Source organism: Pyrus communis, chromosome 6 (assembly GCF_041283825.1).
Source record: "Pyrus communis isolate YQ-2024b chromosome 6, ASM4128382v1, whole genome shotgun sequence".
NCBI classification, from domain to species: Eukaryota; Viridiplantae; Streptophyta; class Magnoliopsida; order Rosales; family Rosaceae; genus Pyrus; species Pyrus communis.
The window spans coordinates 18,225,118-18,241,874 of NC_142570.1; the positions used below are offsets into that span (position 1 = coordinate 18,225,118).

The 16,757-nt window shown below is 42.2% G+C and overlaps 2 long non-coding RNA genes across 3 annotated transcripts; both read left to right on the top strand.

Moving 5' to 3' along the window:
* Positions 1 to 7,936: 7,936 nt before the first annotated feature.
* Positions 7,937 to 9,311, top strand: LOC148696375 (uncharacterized). The gene is made up of 2 exons (XR_015963274.1): positions 7,937 to 8,296; positions 9,115 to 9,311. It is a non-coding gene; the product is annotated as an uncharacterized LOC148696375 (long non-coding RNA).
* A 1,345-nt stretch (positions 9,312 to 10,656) lies between these two features.
* Positions 10,657 to 16,513, top strand: LOC148696376 (uncharacterized). Of its 2 annotated transcripts, none has more exons than XR_015963655.1 (2): positions 10,657 to 10,912; positions 16,317 to 16,513. It is a non-coding gene; the product is annotated as an uncharacterized LOC148696376 (long non-coding RNA). The 2 variants fall into 2 exon arrangements; XR_015963656.1 differs by lacking the exon at positions 10,657 to 10,912 and adding an exon at positions 15,289 to 15,498.
* The last annotated feature ends 244 nt before the right edge of the window (positions 16,514 to 16,757 follow it).

Here is a 16,757-nt window from a genome sequence, read left to right on the forward strand (position 1 = left end):
CGGCGCCGTCGCCGGCGCCGGAGGTTCGCCGGAGAAGGAAGGGGAATATTCCGTTAAGTTTAACGGAATATTCCTAACGGCAGTTGACGGCGTCACTTAAGGTTAACGGAATATTCCGTCAGTTTAACGGAATATTCCTGACGGCGTCAGTTGACGCCGTCAGTGTGCATGGCACGTGGCCGCGCGTGGGGGCGCGTGGGTCCGTGCCTATTCAGGCACGTGGGGGCGCATGCGTGGTCCAAAAATTATTCTAAAAATATGGGTGTGATCCTGAGGTTGTGTAGAGCACGTTGGTATATTCAATTGTCCAATTTGAGCAATGTATGAGAAGTTATTACGAGAAGTTGGTTATGTGCTTTTAAATTAACGTTTTCGTAGCTTTTTCGCGTATAGGTGATTCGTATTCCGAGGACGAGCGTACACACTCGAGGCAGGGGGGCTATGACCCTTCTAATTATCAGTGAGTGGGCTTTTGTTTTCCGTATATACCTATATACATATTAATTCCCAGAAATAGATTAAAAAGAGTAATTGTTTTATGCCATACATTTTATTATTATTACTTATGCATCATCACATGCATTAGTAGCGGCATGCATTTATATACATGTATTGGTGCTGTGGACGCACAGGTAAGTGCCAGGTAAGTGGTATTCATGTTTGTATGCAATAGTAGTTTGAGATGCTTAGAGAGCTCATAATCTGCACCCCCGGTGTTAGTGCTCCCGCCCAGAGTGAGGGGCATAGCCTTCACGTGTATGTTCACCCGCACCGCATGCTCGCCTTGGATCCAAGTTAGGTGCAAGCCTGTCGTACAGACCACATTAGGTGGTTCCGACTTGTAGGTGACCCGCGATTTATCGCCCAGCTTCACGTGATCGTAGCACTAGAGCATACATATATATATATTACACCAGCCTGTCGTACAGACCACGTTAGGTGGTTCCGACTCGTGTGCAGATTCAGATGTTGAGTTGAGATTGGAGCTCTATATGCAGCGGTACATGTCACGTTAGGTGACTCCCGGCTGCCAGATTATATGTTATTGATGTGAATTACGATTGAGCATTTATATTTGATTATGAGATTCTGTTGTGGCATATTCTCGAGCATGAATGGCATATTGTGAGCATGAATGGCATATTTTGGAGCATTATTGGCATACCTATACATACGTATATATGTTCATTTTCTGGGAAGTATACAGGTTTTACGGCGAGGGGTTAGAATGTATTTTGTTAAAGAGTTTTCAAAGAGCTTTGTTTTTGCCCACTCACGCTTTTGTTTTTGCGCCCCTCCAGGTTCTAGTGGTCTAGCAAGTTCGGTGGTTTATCCCAGAGGGCGTCCCGACATTTCTGACAGACATTCACCATTGTAGGGTCACCTTCGGGTGTACATATGTCGTATCTTTTCCTTTTGGACTGTTGTAGACTTGCTCTGAATTGTGTCTCACATACACTAGTACTTTGTATGCTAGTTAGTTTTTAATTATTTGTACTTTTATATTACTATCTTAATCGCTTCCGCACGCGCACATGGCTACGTCACCTTCGGGTGACGGCCAGCACGCCCTGATCTCGGTCGGGGTGTGTCAGCTGTGTCACCGCATCTCCATTGAGTTGATCCTTATAAATACAGAAAAAAAAACAACTAAAAACCAAGAAACAAAAATAAATTTTCAATTTAAGCGTAAAACTAGTTAAAATACAAAACAGAAACTAAAATTAATAATCATAATAATTTAAAAATGAACCACCTTTGAGCTCTTCCTCTTTGAATTGGAGTTCCTTAGAATGTTGATCTTCAAAATGGTGATCCATAGCAAATCGGGAAGGAGAAGAGGAAAAACTAAAAAGGAGGAAGAAAGGGACGCACTAATGAAATGGGGTAGGAGAAGAAGAAAAACTGAAATTGGGGGAGAAATGAAAGCACGGATGAAATGGGAAAGAAAGGGGTTTATACATGGGTACTTAGTTAGCTTCAAAACCAACATGGATTGACTGACGTCGAATTAAAAGCTATTGGTGTCAAATTAAATTTACATGGCATCGGTTTTAACCAACGCCAGGCTGATACACTTTACTGATATTCACGTCGAGTTAAATGAACCAGTCAACTTTCTAACACTCTTTATTGAAAATACGGCGTCAGTTTATATTAATGCTGGTGTCGGTCTTAACCGACACCAACTTCTGACACATTTTTTGAAGTTCACATAGCGTTGGTTTAATGAAATTTGCGTCGAATTAAAAGATTATAGCGTCGGTTAAAACCGACACTAAGTTTAACCCAAATTTCCCGTGCAAAACAAGCGGAAAATTTCCTGCCTAATATTTTAAGAGTTCCATCCATTTCTCGCTTAATATTTAACCCAAAGAAAAAAATAACCAGCTTTTTTTTTTTTTTTTTTTTTTTTTTTTTTTTTTTTTTTTTTTTTTTTGTGTTATCTCATATAACATTTTAAGATTTTAATAAATAAAATTTAACTTGAATAAAATAGGTAATAAAAAACATAAATATAATTTTATTATAAAATATCATCACATACTAATTGAGACATTGTCTAATTAATACTTAAAATATATAAAATAATCAATATATTTATTCCAAGTCATCATCTGTTAGGTCATTGTCGGTATTGGCATAATTAACGAACTTAGTACGCAACGGTAATGATTTATCAAAATGAGTCTCTTCTACGTTGTTAGGAAATTTTCATTGTCAAGTATCCGATCTCTAAGCATATACAAACAAATTTGATGGTTGGATCGTTGAAATTAGTTTCGTATAATGTGTATCCCATCAAAACGATAGATTCACTAACACTTAAGAGTTTATTTATACTTTCATTAAGTATAATATAAGATTACTAGTGTAAATATTTTAAATTGAAGATCGAATACATTCATTGTATTCATATAGGGTCAAGGAGTGTAGCTGTAAAAAATCATCAAAATCGGAGTTAAAATAACCATTAAATCGTGATTTTTCGTTTATAACCATCGAAAAGTTTTGTCCCGTTACTTGATCTCTGAATGTTTATTTTTTGCGATTTTTGGCGTATGTGATCTCGAAGCATATACAAACAAGTTTGACGGTTGGATCGTTGAAATTAGTTTCGTAGAATGCGTATCCCATCAAAACGATAGATTCACTAACACTTAGAGTTTATTTATACTTTCATTAAGTATAACATAAGATTACTACTGTAAATATTTTAAATTGAAGATCGAATTCATTCATTGTATTCATATAGGGTCAAGGAGTGTAGCTATAAAAAATAATCAAAATCGGAGTTAAAATAACTGTTAAATCGTGATTTTTTTGTTTTATAACCGTCGAAAAGTTTTGTCATGTTACTTGATCTTTGAATGTTTGTTTTTTACAATTTTTGGTGTATGCGATCTCGAAGTATATACAAACATGTTTGACGGTTGGATCGTTGAAACTAGTTTCGTAGAATGCGTATCCCATCAAAACAATAGATTCACTAACACTTACGAGTTTATTCATACTTTCATTAAGTATAGCATAAGATTTTGTGGTATCCACAAGTGTAAATATTTTAAATTGAAGATCGAGTTCATTCATTGTATTCATATAAGATCAAAGAGTGTAGCTGTAAAAAAATCATCAAAATCGGAGTTAAAATAACCATGAAATCGTGATTTTTCGTTTATAACCGTTGAAAAGTTTTGTCCCGTTACTTGATCTCTGAATTTTTGTTTTTTGTGATTTTTGGCGTATGCGATCTCGAAGCATATACAAACATGTTTGACGGTTGGATCGTTGAAATTAGTTTCGTAGAATGCGTATCCTATCAAAACGATAGATTCACTAACACTTAGAGTTTATTTATACTTTCATTAAGTATAACATAAGATAACTAGTGTAAATATTTTAAATTGAAGATCAAATTCATTCATTGTGTTCATATAGCGTCAAGGAGTGTAGCTGTAAAAAAATCATCAAAATCGGAGTTAAAATAACCATTAAATCGTGATTTTTCGTTTATAACCGTCAAAAAGTTTTGTCCCATTACTTGATCTCTGAATGTTTGTTTTTTGCGATTTTTGGCATATGCAATCTCGAAGCATATACAAACAAATTTGACGGTTGGATTGTTGAAATTAGTTTCATAGGATGCGTATCCCATCAAAACGATAGATTCACTCACACTTAAAGTTTATTTATACTTTCATTAAGTATAACATAAGATTTTGTGGTATCCACTAGTGTAAATATTTTAAATTGAAGATCGAATTTTGTAATAGAATAGTAGTGTATGGATGTTTGTTTGTTAGGCTTTTATTTTCGAGTGTAGATGTAGTACTTAAATGACAAATGTGTTTTAATGTTTTGAAGTAATATTTATGTGGCAATGTGTGGTATGTGCAAATTTAAGAAAAAAAAATTATTTTTCATAACAGGTCACCTGTTAAGAACCTGTTAAGATAATAGGTGAGACACGACATGACCCGATAAGATAATAGGTGTTACACGAAAATGATAAACACGACCCGTTTGCCAAGCCTAGTTGTGCGTCACCTCATAAACTCATCCTTAAGAAAGATGCAAGAGAGGAAGAAGAAAAATAGAATATAAAGACCATTAATCTGTCGCTTACAACCGACACCTGGTTTCCAAAATATTAAAAAAATAAAATCTATGTCGCTCAGAATTGATGCAGGCTTTAAAATATTTAAAAACAATAATTAGTGTCGGCTAGAAGCGACATCAATACTTTATGTCGCTTAAAAGTGACACTATCTTTTTTAAAGCGACACCATTATTTAAAAATTATTAAAATGTATGTTGGTTAAAAGCGACATAAACAATTTATGACGCTTACAAGCGATAGTAAATCCAACGTCATGTTCAGTAGGTGTCGCAAATGTCTTGTCCGCCACTATATTATATTAAAGCGACACCACCTAGCGACACAATAAGTCCATTTTGTAGTAGTGAAAGTGTTAAGGGGACAAATTGTTTGTCACACAAAGTGATTCAGTCAGAAATTTAAGGTGTAGTATTTACTACGTACTTTGTGCGATGAATGTTTCATCACACAAAGGTCTAACGAATTCTTTAAAATCACATACTCACTCTCCCTTTTCCCCACTGCCCCCCTCCCCCCACCGTGGTTTTCTTCTTCCCAAACCTTTCGATTTCCCAATCTTTTTTTGTACGATTGATATGGTCGATTCCGCTACTCTTCCAACTGAGGGATGCAAGGGAGAAGGATCCCGGAAAGGTAATACTAAATTTTGTGTGGATTTAATAGTGTGTGTTTTTCTTTTTTTTTTTTGTTTTTTTTTTTTTTTTTGAAAAAAAAAAATTTGATTGTGAAATTTATATTTTTTTCGAAGATAAAAAAACCAAAAATATCATCGGTGTGTAACATGCTAATTATATTATTGATGAAACCAGCCCAAATTTGATCAAGTTCGTGGATGGCATCTTCAAAGGGAGTTTGACGCCAACATCTCGCACGAGAAATATTTGCCCACTATAACCTTATGTGACATTCGTTGCTCGAAGAGCATTTGCGAGACGTATTTAGTATTCTCCGCATAAAATGTCGTCATTATATGTTTTGTGCGACGAATACTTCGTTGCCCAAAGATTCATGTAGAAGAGAATCTAGAATAAGATATCCAATCCTTCTAGGGTTATGTTACGTTGCCTAATCCTTAAGATATCCTACTTTGACTTGAATTAGAGTTTTCTTACTTGGGATTGATACAAGTAAACATGTTGCAGGATGTGTGTCTGACCACGCCTATGACTAGTCAGCTTGTTGGAATAGCTACTCTGATTCTCACTAGGAAGCCTAGTTAGTATGATCGTCTGAATTTCATGTGTTATGAGCATTCCGGTCCTTCCTGCCACCCAAGATGTCACATGTCAAGGACACATAATATGTCGAAAAAATGTGAATTGGAAGACAAACAATATTCCCGACAAAGTGTGAATTGGAAGACCAACAATATTTTACCGACAATATACATATCTTCTTGGCTAAGGATTTAACTTCGTGACATATTTTTCCAACAAATAACTTCCATTTACAAGCCAAGTTTAGATGGATGACCTGCACAACAAATTGACAAAAGCAATATTTAAGATCCAAGTTTAACTGGCTACTATATATCGTGCTCGTGCATAAATATAATAGCATATACATGCACTAATTTTCTTCTGACCTCGTAGAGCTATGTTGCTATTTAATGGTTTTCAAGAATGAAAGATGTAAGAATTCTTTATTTCTTTTAGGAATATAAAAGTAGCAGACTCTCTAATAGTTTTCAAATACAAGGTTAAGTTATATATGAGATTTGTGTCTTCCTACATGTATTTTTGCAATTGTAATTAATATGAGATTTCATGAACTCTGTGAGCGCATAAAACTTAGGTATCTATTAGGTCATATTATACAGGTAAATGTAAAAACTAGTAGCAATAGAAAAGAAAATAAATTCATGAACTCCGTGTGTACCATAATATTTAGCTTGTTCATGCAAGTTATACAAACAATTAGTACTCGTTGTGAATTTACAGTCACTTACTCTACAACAAAAATATGAAAATAATACACACAATTGAGCACATTCACACTCTATAGTCGAAGTTATCCCCATCATTATACCAAGAAGTCACCTCCATTACTAGTAACATTAGTTTTACATCTAAATAAAGGGAACTTTAATGAAAAACTCTTGGTACTGTTTACTTTAACAAAAAATCACATTTTTACATTAAAAAGTCAATCCTGGTACTATTCACTTTACCCTTTATTTTGTCTTTATCGTTAAAACTCAAAGCTTTCAAGTCATTTTCATTAGTTTTCCTCTAAATAAAATTACTCAAAACCATCAATTTCATACATGATTATTCAGATTGCTAGTTTGGCGGCGATATAAAAAACCGTGATAACCCCAAGTAGATGGCCAAGCATAGGGGTGAGTTCAAAAAATCGAAAACCGAAAACCAAACCAAACCAAGGTCGAAAAAAACTGAACCGAAACTGCCAAACCGAACCGAACTGAATATGGCTGGTTTGATTTCTGTTTTTGAGGTTCGAAAACCGAACCAAACCGAAACGAAAAAAAATAATCTTATATAAATACTAAAAATACATGTTTGCGTCAGGGTTTGAACCCTTTCCCTGCAGGTTAGGTGTGACATCCCGTCCCGGGATTATTAAACGCACGTGTGAAATTACCTTTTTACCCTTAGTTCGTTTTTTTTGTCACGTTGTGGGTTGTTTTGGTGTGGTGTGGCATGTGTTGGACCACACACACACTCCCACAGACAAACACTGTCTCTCTCTCTCCTTCTGTCTTCTCTCTGTCTCTCCCGTGCTCTCTTCCTCCCTTCTCCTTAGAAACGGTACGGACAACCCCAAAACCCCTCAAATCTTAGTAGATCGAGGGAGCCAGGTACACCTTCAAGCTCGTGAAGTTGAGAGGAGTCTAGTGGTACCATTTTCAGGTAAGAAAACTACCATTTTCACGTCGTTTCGAAGTGGTCCGAATTGTGTACTGTTCATGCAAAGTTTGTACATTAAGTTTTTGGGTTTTCTGAACTCGTAGTTGTGTTTGTGAGGTTCCCAGGAGTGTCGGAGAAGCTCGTTGGACGATTTTGGACGTTGGGAAGGCCTGGTTCGAAGTTGGCCGAACTTGGAGTTTTTGGGCAGGTATAATCTCTTAGTTTTAGCCCTTAAAACTTGTTGGGACTTGTTCTCCTAGTCTAGGGCTTTCATTTGGTCCAAAAATCACGAAAAACGGTTGAAAAATGAGTGAGAAAACCTGAGTTGCAGGTTTTCCCAGTTTCCGGCGCCGGCGACGTTGCCGGCGATCGAAGGAAGAAGGCGACGGAATATTCCGTCAATTCTGACGGAATATTCCTAACGCCGTTAACGGAACCAGTTAGATTTAACGGAATATTCCGTCAGTTTGACGGAATATTCCTGACGGCGTCTGTTGACACCGTCAGTGTGCCTGGCACGTGGCCGCGCGTGGGTGGCGCGTAGGTCCGTGCCTGTGCTGGCGCGTGGGGGCGCGTGCGGGGTCCAAAATTTTTTCTAAAAATATGGTTGTGATCCTGAGGTTGTGTAGAGCACGTGGGTATATTCATTTGTCCATTTTGAGCAATGTATGAGAAGTTGTTACGAGAAACGAGTTATGTGCTTTAAAGTTAACGTTTTTATAGTTGTTTCGCATCTAGGTGACACGTACCCAGAGGACGAGCGTGCACACGCGAGACAGGGGGGCTACGACCCTTCTACATACCAGTGAGTGGGCTTTTGTTTTCCGTATATACCTATATACATTTACATTCCCAGAAATTGAATTAAAAAGGGTTATTTGCCTTATGCCATGCACTTTATTATTTATCGTTTATGCATCTTTGCATGCATTATTTGTGGCATACATATACATATGCATATGTCATATATATTTTTATATGGGTGCTGTGGAGGCATAGGTAAGTGCCAGGTAAGCGTTAATTAACGATTGCATTACATAGCGTTTAGAGATGCTTAGAGAGCTCATAACCTGCACCCCCGGTGTTAGTGCTCCCGCCCAGAGTAGGGCACAGTCCTTCACGTGTTGTTCACCTCCCGCACCATACGCTCAGCTTGGATCCAAGCTAGGTGCATAGGCCTGTCGTACAGACCACTTTAGGTGGTTCCGACTCGTAGGTGACCCGCGATTATTCGCACAGCCTTCACGTGATCGTAGCACTAGAGCGTATATATGTATTACACCCAGGCCTGTCGTACAGACCACATAGAGTGGTTCCGACTCGTGGGCAGGTTCAGTTATTGAGTTTGAGATTGAGCTCTATACGCAGCCGTACAGGTCACGTTAGGTGACTCCGGCTGCCAGATGTTATGTTATTGATATGATTCGTACCTGAGCACATACATTTCATTATGAGATTTCGGCATGGCATATTATTGAGCATGATTGGCATATATACTATACGTATATCTATTTTCTGGGAAGTATACAGGTTTTACGGTGAGGGGTTAGAATGTATTTTATGAAATGGTTTTCAAAGAGCTTTGTTTTTGCCCACTCACGCTTTTGTTTTGCGCCCCTCCAGGTTCTAGTTGCTTAGCCGTTGCGGTGGTTTCCCTTGAGAGCTTTCCGGCGTTCTGACAGACACTCCACATTGTAGGGTCGCCTTCGGGCGTACTACTGTTGTCGTTTTATTTGGACTGCTATAGACCTGCTCTGAATTTGTATCGCACTAACTAGCACTTATTCTAGTACTTGTATGCTAGTTTTTAATTATTCGTACTTTTATATTACTACTTATTAGCTTCCGCACGTGCACATGGCTACGTCACCTTTGTGTGACGGCCAGCACGCTCCGATCTCGGTCGGGGTGTGTCAGTTTGGTATCAGAGCCTAGGTTTGGCAGTGCTGTGTCCTTGTGAGTATTCTAATGATTTTGGTGTCTTCTGTCAGAAATATGCCGCCTCGTCGGGAACCCCGTCGCTCTTCTGAGCCTATGTTCCCCGATATTACTCAGTTGGGGGAAGCTTTTGCTACAGCCCTTCAGGCAGTGATGCGCCCTCCCCAGAGGACTCCTCTGGAGACTATGTACAACTTGAAGCTGGATAAGTTTAAGGGCAGTGAGGGACCCGAGAGCGCAGAGCGCTGGCTAGAACACATAGAGAAGACTTTCCGGGTGCTACATAATCAGGGGAACTTGCCTATGGAGAGGTGGGTCGAGACGACCGCTTGGTTTCTGGATACGGAGTCGGCAGCTTGGTGGGAGCAGGAGCTTCGTAGGTTGACTCCGGATCAGAGGATTGATTGGAACGTGTTCACGGGGTTGTTTAGGAGAAGGTATGTGCCCCCTGAGTACATCGACCGTAAGAAACAGGAGTTTTCCGAACTGAAACAGCGGAAGATGTCAGCGAATGAGTACTACCGTAAGTTTACGGACTTGTCCCGTTATCACCCTGATGTCGCTGGTAATCCGGCGGAGATGCTCCGTCTTTTCCGTCTGGGCACCAGGAAGAAGTGGCGTTCTATGGCGTCTACGGTCCACAGTGAGACTTACCGGGACTTCTATGAGATACTGTTGAGGATCGAGGACTCCGAGAATATGTCGAGCGATACGGATGAAGAGAAGGACGGCAACCAGAAGAAAGATGACAAAGGCAAAGGTCAGGCATCGCTCGGGCCCCGTCAGACTCAGAACTTCAAGAGAGGTGGAGCTAGTTCTAGTTCTTCGAGTGGTGGCTTCAGTGCCACTGGACAGGGTCGTGGAGGTAGATTTGCTGGTGGCGCTAGAGGCCAGAGGCAGGGCGATGGTGGGCGAGGCAGAGCCCCAGTTTGTCGTAGGTGTAACAACCGGCATTTCGGCGAGTGTAGACGTGGTAGCAACGGGTGCTTCACATGTGGACAGGTGGGACATAGAGCGGCGAATTGTCCCCAGGGTCAGCAGCAGCAGAAACCACATCAGACCTTTATGCCACCGCCTGCACCACTCCAGCAGATTCAGGGTACTAGTAGCTACGGCCAGACGGGTCGAGGTGGTGCTTACCACTATCAGGGTGATGCTGTCCCTTATGCTCCTGGGCAGTATCAGTATCCTCAGGATCCCTATCCCCAGGGTGGCTATCCCCAGTATTCGGGCGGCTATATGCCGTATCCTCCAGCCCCAGCGGGTGGTTCACAGTGGTATCAGGGAGGACAGTATCAGCAGGGGGAGATTGCCACTAGCAGTGCAGGATCTTCGAGACAGTCAGGCCAGCCCAGTCAGGGGCGTGGTGCTCAGGGACGCGGTGTTCAGGCGAGCAGAGGCCGCGGTGGGCGTCAGCAGGGACAGGGGCGTCTTCACAATATTTCTCTGCAGGACGCTCAGAACAACCCAGACTTGATTATGGGTACGTTGAACATTCTTGGTTGTTTCGCTAGAGTCTTAATTGATTGTGGAGCTACACATTCCGTAATTTCTCATACATTTGCTCAAGCGACGCAACCTCGCCCCACACCCCTAGGGTATGATTTAGAGTTTGTTATGCCTAGGGGAGAGAGTTGCGTTGTAGATTGTGTGTACCCAGGATGTCCAGTGATCGTAGAGGGAGTTGCTTTGTCAGCCGATCTTATCCCGTTAGATATTGTGGACTTTGACGTGATTCTGGGCACGGATTGGTTACACTTCTATCGTGCCAACATTGACTGTTACGGGAAGGTAGTTACGTTTCACCGACCTGGACTACCTGTGGTTACTTTTGTGGGTGAACAGAGTGGGGTGAGATATGGCGTTATTTCGGCGCTTCGAGCGAAAAAGTTGTTAACTAAGGGTTGTCAGGGGTATCTGGCTCATGTGATGCTGGAGGAGGCTGTTACTAGCAGAGTGGAGGATGTGAGAGTGGTCAGACACTTCCCTGATGTATTCCCCGAGGATTTACCTGGTTTACCCCCAGATCGAGACGTAGAGTTCACCATTGAGTTGATTCCAGGTACCAATCCTATTTCTTTAACTCCTTATCGTATGGCTCCTGCGGAGTTAAGGGAATTGAAAGTTCAGCTGCAAGAGTTAGTAGATAAGGGATTTATCCAGCCTAGTACTTCGCCTTGGGGTGCTCCAGTGTTGTTTGTGAGGAAGAAGGATGGAACTTTGAGGCTGTGCATCGACTACAGGCAACTCAATCGGGTGACGATTAAAAACCGTTATCCATTGCCTCGTATCGATGATTTGTTCGATCAGCTGAGAGGTGCTTGTGTGTTCTCTAAAATAGACTTGAGGTCTGGTTACTATCAGCTGAAGATCAGTAGGGATGATGTCCCTAAGACGGCGTTCAGGACTCGTTACGGTCATTACGAGTTTCTGGTTATGCCATTTGGGTTGACGAATGCACCAGCCGCCTTTATGGATTTGATGAACCGAGTATTCCAGCCTTACTTGGATAGATTTGTCATTGTCTTCATTGACGATATTCTGGTGTATTCTAAGTCGAAAGCGGAGCATGTTCGACATCTTACTTTGGTGTTGAAAAGGTTGAGGGAACACCAGTTATATGCTAAGTTTAGCAAGTGCCAATTCTGGTTAGACCAAGTCGCGTTCTTGGGGCACGTCATTTCTGCTCAGGGTATTTTGGTTGACCCTCAGAAGGTTGCAGCGGTAGAGAGTTGGGAGCAACCGCGAACCGTCACCGAAGTGAGAAGTTTCCTTGGTTTGGCAGGGTATTATCGGAGATTCGTTAAGGATTTTTCGGTGATTGCCTTGCCGTTGACGAGGTTAACGAGGAAGGACGTTAAATTTGAGTGGGATGATAGGTGTGAGCAGAGTTTCCAACGGTTGAAGCATTGTCTCACTCATGCACCTGTTTTGGCACTCCCAGACGATAGCGGTGATTTCGAGGTTTATAGCGATGCTTCCTTGAATGGTTTGGGATGTGTATTGATGCAGCATGGTAGGGTGATTGCTTATGCTTCGCGGCAGTTGAAACCTCATGAGATGAATTACCCTACACATGATTTGGAGTTGGCTGCTATCATTTTTGCGTTGAAGTTGTGGAGGCACTATCTTTACGGAGAAAAGTGCAGGATCTTTACGGATCACAAGAGTCTCCAGTATCTCTTTACTCAGAAAGAACTCAATCTTCGTCAGCGGAGGTGGTTGGAGTTGCTCAGCGATTACGATTGCACGATTGATTATCATCCTGGTCGTGCGAACGTAGTGGCTGATGCACTTAGCAGGAAGTCACAGGGCCGTATTAATGCGTTGTACGCTAGTCGTGCTCCTCTTTTGGTGGACTTGCGTACTACGGGGGTAAGGCTAGAAGCCGAAGATCGAGATGTGGCATTACTTGCTAATTTCCAAGTTAGGCCGATACTTGTTGATCGAGTGCTTGAAGCCCAAGTAGCTGATCAGGAGACTCAAGAACTTATTCAAGCTCGAGAGCAAGGAAGGAGGCGAGACCTCAGAGTTCGTGATTCGGATGGCATGTTGATGCTTGAAGGTAGAATGTTCGTGCCTAATAGTGTGGAGTTGAAGAAAGAAATTCTCGATGAAGCACATATCTCGGCTTACGCTATGCATCCAGGAGCTACGAAGATGTATCATACCATTCGACCATTTTACTATTGGCCGGGTATGAAGAGGGAGATAGCCGAGTATGTGAGCAGATGTGCTGTTTGTCAGCAAGTTAAAGCAGAGAGGAAGAAACTGTTTGGGTTGTTGCAGCCGCTTCCCGTTCCAGAGTGGAAATGGGAAAATATCACCATGGATTTTGTGTACAAGCTCCCGCGTACACATAATGGCTTTGACGGCATTTGGGTGATCGTCGATCGACTCACTAAGTCGGCTCATTTTATTCCTGTGAGAGAGAAGTATTCTCTGAGCCGTTTAGCGGAGTTGTTCATTTCGAAGGTTGTGAAGTACCACGGTGTCCCAGTGAGTATTGTTTCGGATCGAGATCCACGATTTACGTCGAAGTTTTGGGTAGCTTTCCAGGAAGCTTTGGGCACGAGATTACTTTATAGTACGGCATATCATCCACAGACCGACGGGCAGTCAGAGAGAACTATTCAGACTTTGGAGGATATGCTGCGAGCTTCGGTGTTGCAGTTTGGTGATGCTTGGCACCAGCGGTTAGATTTGATGGAATTTGCTTACAACAACAGTTTTCATTCAAGCATTGGAATGGCGCCATTTGAGGCCTTGTATGGCAGAGCTTGTCGCACACCGTTGTGTTGGTCAGAGGTTGGCGAGAGAGTTTTAGTAGGTCCAGAGATTGTTGAGGAGACTACTCAGAACGTTCAGGTGATCAAGTCTAACCTGAAAGCAGCTCAGGACAGGCAGAAGAGTCTAGCGGATCGGCATGCTACGGACAGGGCATATGAGGTCGGAGATTGGGTATTTCTGAAGCTTTCACCGTGGAGAGGTGTTGTGCGGTTCGGAAAGAAAGGGAAGTTGAGCCCCAGGTACATCGGACCATACGTAGTCACAGAACGAGTTGGTGAGGTAGCTTACAGGTTGGAGTTGCCTCCGGAGTTGGCTAGAGTGCATAATGTTTTTCACGTGTCCATGCTCCGACACTATGTCGCTGATCCATCTCATGTGATACCTCCTCAACCGCTTGAGATTAACCCAGATTTGACGTACGATGAGGAACCGGTGACGATCATTGATTGGAAGGAGAAGGTTCTGAGGAACAAAACAGTGAATTTAGTGAAGGTTCTGTGGAGAAACCATTCAGTTGAGGAAGCAACGTGGGAGACAGAAGATCGGATGAGGGATTTGTACCCTCGTTTGTTCTTTGGCTACTAGGGGTGGTTACTAGGTTGTTTTGAATTTCGGGACGAAATTCTATTAAGGTGGGAAGGTTGTGACATCCCGTCCCGGGATTATTAAACGCACGTGTGAAATTACCTTTTTACCCTTAGTTCGTTTTTTTTGTCACGTTGTGGGTTGTTTTGGTGTGGTGTGGCATGTGTTGGACCACACACACACTCCCACAGACAAACACTGTCTCTCTCTCTCCTTCTGTCTTCTCTCTGTCTCTCCCGTGCTCTCTTCCTCCCTTCTCCTTAGAAACGGTACGGACAACCCCAAAACCCCTCAAATCTTAGTAGATCGAGGGAGCCAGGTACACCTTCAAGCTCGTGAAGTTGAGAGGAGTCTAGTGGTACCATTTTCAGGTAAGAAAACTACCATTTTCACGTCGTTTCGAAGTGGTCCGAATTGTGTACTGTTCATGCAAAGTTTGTACATTAAGTTTTTGGGTTTTCTGAACTCGTAGTTGTGTTTGTGAGGTTCCCAGGAGTGTCGGAGAAGCTCGTTGGACGATTTTGGACGTTGGGAAGGCCTGGTTCGAAGTTGGCCGAACTTGGAGTTTTTGGGCAGGTATAATCTCTTAGTTTTAGCCCTTAAAACTTGTTGGGACTTGTTCTCCTAGTCTAGGGCTTTCATTTGGTCCAAAAATCACGAAAAACGGTTGAAAAATGAGTGAGAAAACCTGAGTTGCAGGTTTTCCCAGTTTCCGGCGCCGGCGACGTTGCCGGCGATCGAAGGAAGAAGGCGACGGAATATTCCGTCAATTCTGACGGAATATTCCTAACGCCGTTAACGGAACCAGTTAGATTTAACGGAATATTCCGTCAGTTTGACGGAATATTCCGTCAGTTTGACGGAATATTCCTGACGGCGTCTGTTGACACCGTCAGTGTGCCTGGCACGTGGCCGCGCGTGGGTGGCGCGTAGGTCCGTGCCTGTGCTGGCGCGTGGGGGCGCGTGCGGGGTCCAAAATTTTTTCTAAAAATATGGTTGTGATCCTGAGGTTGTGTAGAGCACGTGGGTATATTCATTTGTCCATTTTGAGCAATGTATGAGAAGTTGTTACGAGAAACGAGTTATGTGCTTTAAAGTTAACGTTTTTATAGTTGTTTCGCATCTAGGTGACACGTACCCAGAGGACGAGCGTGCACACGCGAGACAGGGGGGCTACGACCCTTCTACATACCAGTGAGTGGGCTTTTGTTTTCCGTATATACCTATATACATTTACATTCCCAGAAATTGAATTAAAAAGGGTTATTTGCCTTATGCCATGCACTTTATTATTTATCGTTTATGCATCTTTGCATGCATTATTTGTGGCATACATATACATATGCATATGTCATATATATTTTTATATGGGTGCTGTGGAGGCATAGGTAAGTGCCAGGTAAGCGTTAATTAACGATTGCATTACATAGCGTTTAGAGATGCTTAGAGAGCTCATAACCTGCACCCCCGGTGTTAGTGCTCCCGCCCAGAGTAGGGCACAGTCCTTCACGTGTTGTTCACCTCCCGCACCATACGCTCAGCTTGGATCCAAGCTAGGTGCATAGGTCTGTCGTACAGACCACTTTAGGTGGTTCCGACTCGTAGGTGACCCGCGATTATTCGCACAGCCTTCACGTGATCGTAGCACTAGAGCGTATATATGTATTACACCCAGGCCTGTCGTACAGACCACATAGAGTGGTTCCGACTCGTGGGCAGGTTCAGTTATTGAGTTTGAGATTGAGCTCTATACGCAGCCGTACAGGTCACGTTAGGTGACTCCGGCTGCCAGATGTTATGTTATTGATATGATTCGTACCTGAGCACATACATTTCATTATGAGATTTCGGCATGGCATATTATTGAGCATGATTGGCATATATACTATACGTATATCTATTTTCTGGGAAGTATACAGGTTTTACGGTGAGGGGTTAGAATGTATTTTATGAAATGGTTTTCAAAGAGCTTTGTTTTTGCCCACTCACGCTTTTGTTTTGCGCCCCTCCAGGTTCTAGTTGCTTAGCCGTTGCGGTGGTTTCCCTTGAGAGCTTTCCGGCGTTCTGACAGACACTCCACATTGTAGGGTCGCCTTCGGGCGTACTACTGTTGTCGTTTTATTTGGACTGCTATAGACCTGCTCTGAATTTGTATCGCACTAACTAGCACTTATTCTAGTACTTGTATGCTAGTTTTTAATTATTCGTACTTTTATATTACTACTTATTAGCTTCCGCACGTGCACATGGCTACGTCACCTTTGTGTGACGGCCAGCACGCTCCGATCTCGGTCGGGGTGTGTCATTAGGGTTAGTTACTGCAAGCCAACTTGACTGTAGGCTTTGTGTTGTAATAACTGTACCAGTAAATTATTTATAGGTTTCTTATGTTTAATGCTTTATAAAATTTCTTAACTTTACAAACCCTAGCCGTCGCACTCCCATTTCATTTC